General features: G+C 39.0%; 1 pseudogene; it reads right to left on the bottom strand.

The window, feature by feature from the left end:
- Positions 1-262: 262 nt before the first annotated feature.
- On the bottom strand, positions 263-693 carry LOC133754061 (heat shock protein beta-1-like; annotated as a pseudogene).
- Between the last annotated feature and the right edge of the window lie 2508 nt (positions 694-3201).

Here is a 3201-nt window from a genome sequence, read left to right as displayed (position 1 = left end):
GGCAGGTAAAATAACACACAGCTTGAATAAATCATAAAATACTATGTTCCAGTGAGGTAAAGCCACTTCAAATGTGCCAGTAAATCCAATGGACTCAAAGACTGAAATATTTAAATTCAGAAAAGTAAACATTTCAACACACAATGCATCATAAGGAATTTTATTTTGCATCTGCTTTGACCTTTATTTGGGAAAACCAGAAGCTTACAGCATCAAAAGGGCGCACAGAGGGTGCTGGGGGCTGGGCGAGGCAGGAGGCAGCTCAACTTGGCGCAGGCTGCTCCGACTTCCCGGCTTCCAGGTGCCGAACTGGGTGCGGGTCTCAAAGGTGACCGGGATGGCGATCTCCGTGACTGCGTGGCCGGCTTGGGCAGCGGCGCTTCCACGGTGAGCGCACCCTCAGGGGACCAGGAGGAGACCAGCGTGGGGTCCACGCTGGGGGAAGCGTGTACTTCCGGGTGGAACAGCGGGCGAGGTAGCCGTGCTCCTGTCGCTCTTCGTGTTTGCCGGTGATCTCCACCACGCTGTCCTTGGTCTTGACCATTAGCTCCCAGGGGTGAAGTGGTTCTCGTCCAGAGACACGCGTCAGAGGTCGGCCCTGTGACGGATCTCTGAGACGCTGCTGCTGAGCTGCTGGCTGAGCACAGGGCTGTGGGCAGGCGCGGCCACTGCGGGGGTCTTGGCAGAGGGCATGGGCCACTGCGCACACTCCGTGGCAGTCGCGGCAGCCCAAGGCCACAGGCCACCCTGTGTGCCCTTTTGATATTTTTAAGCTTCTGGTTTTCGCAAATAAAGTTCAAAGCAGCTGAAAAAAATCTTAAATATTTATAAGATATGAATCATACAGTTTCTCTTACTCTATTACATAAGAAACTGCTACAAATCAATGTAAAAATCTAAAAACCAAACAGAAAAAATGGACAAGAATATGTATATACATCAAATACATCTTTAGACAAACATCTTTAGATTTATGAACAGAAGGTCAATCTCACTTGCAGAAATAAAAGACCAAAAAATTTAGTAATCATCACTTTTACTTGTCATATTGGTAAATTTCCTCAAAGTCTGAAAAGATCATGTTGGCAGGGCTGACTGGAGAAACAAACCATTGTAAGCAAACCCAGCAAACTGGGGTAGCCAGTTCCAATGATCACATCTACAAAAGGCAGTATGACATTATGCATCAGAATTATGAATGCCCATGCTCTTTAACTCAGCAATTTTAGTTTTAGTAATTTAATCTGGAGGTGTACTTCACCTCTGTGAATGGGCATATATCAGTGGTATCTATTACAGCATGTATTGTTCTAAAAAATAAAAGATTGAATTGATCAGCTAGTTAAAAACTTAAACATCTTTATGATAGACCATGAGTTTCCAAGAAAAATGAGGAAGCACTTCAGGCAATGATACTCTGAGGGCATGAGCACCATGTATTATTACTTTTGGAAATTTTCCTGCCTTTTAATTACATAAATAAAGGAAGTACAAGCCACAATAAAATTATTACATGATACTATAAAAAGCAAGCTTGTACATTTTTTTTTTGACAGGCAGAGTGGACAGTGAGAGAGAGACAGAGAAAGGCCTTCCTTTGCCTTTGTTAATCTTATTGGAGATGCATAAGGAGACACTAGGCAGCAGTGGCTGAGGTGACAGCTGAGAATGATCTAGAATTGATGATGGATGTAGGATTATCACATTCAGAGAGCACAAATTAGCTCAAGTAGGGATGCAAAAATAATCCACACTTAGGCACATTGTGTTGAAACCTCAGAACACCAAAAACTTAAAATAAAAGCAATGTCAACAACAAATAGAAAGAGGACAGAAATCACCCTTATGTACATCAGCTGACACCACTTGGGGTCTTTCCTCATCAAGGACTGTAGCCAGAGGACCATGAGTTGGCATCTTCACATGTTAAGGGTACAATTCCAGAATTACACACATGGAAATTAGGATTCTATAGATGAAATTTATCTTTCATATAGTTATACAAAAAACACATTGAATTGCATTGTTTAGGACAAAGAAAATTGCTGTGCCATGTTCCAATGACTTAATACTTTATTCTCCCTCAGTGATATTTTGGGTTGTTTCTATTTTGAAAAAAATGGAACTTTCAAGTAATTCTACAATTATGAATAAGCTATGAACCTTCCAGTTAGATCTGCAAGTAGACTCAGACCTCTACTTCTCTGCATACACCTAGGAGTCTCATGAAGTAAGCCTATGTTTAATGTTACTAGAAACTGCCAAAGAGTTTTTCTGTTCATGCTAATAGACTAAGAATAACAGGATCTCTACATTTAGGAATAGGAAGGGAAATACAACAACCAGCCCTATGCATCATGCTCAGTAGTGAAGCATGGGAAATATGAGGCACTCGAAAGCACTTTATGGGAGAAGAGAATTAAAAGATCTGTTCATCTGGTGCTAACGTTTCTTGAAATCTATGAATAATATTTACATAGCATGCACTTTACATGAACTTTTTGAAAGCCTCCCATTTTCCCTTTAAAGGAAAGACACAGACAAAAATGACCACTATCAGAATTTTTATACAATATTGCCTCAAGAAGCTTTACAAAAAGAATAATATATGATACAAAGATTAGAAATTATAAAAGTATATTATTTGCAGATTAATATACAAATAAGGTTAATATACAAAACAATTATATGCCTATACAACAAACAATCAGCTAGAAAATGCAATTTAATATAATCCCACTTACAATAACAATAAGAACTATGAGGTACCTCATAAGAAATTTATCAGAAAATCTTTTTGGAAAATGTTATTACAAACCATTTCAGTAGGACATAAAAGATGGAAACAAATGGAGAAATTCAGTACATTCATGAGGAAAATATAGCAATTAATCTATACTTAATAAATTTAATGTAATTCTAATTAGATTCCCACAAGGATTTCTGAAAGATGTTGATAACCTCATTAAAACTGCAAAACTAAGTAGGACACTATGTATAAGGAGAGAGATTAAGGTCTTACAGACCCCTGTTCTAGTATCATTACAGATATTAAGGCCATATGGTATAATGGGGGTTACAGAAATCTTTCCTGAGACAGAATAGGATGCTCAGAAAGAGCCCAGGTACATACAGGGACTTGGTACATGACAAAGAGGCTATTAAACTTTCAGTGGGGACTGCCAAAAATATATTTTACTT

This window comes from Lepus europaeus, chromosome Y, assembly GCF_033115175.1.
Source record: "Lepus europaeus isolate LE1 chromosome Y, mLepTim1.pri, whole genome shotgun sequence".
Lineage (NCBI taxonomy): Eukaryota > Metazoa > Chordata > Mammalia > Lagomorpha > Leporidae > Lepus > Lepus europaeus.
The sequence above is the reverse complement of the archived record's forward strand: the minus strand, read 5'-3'. Positions and strand labels throughout refer to the sequence as shown.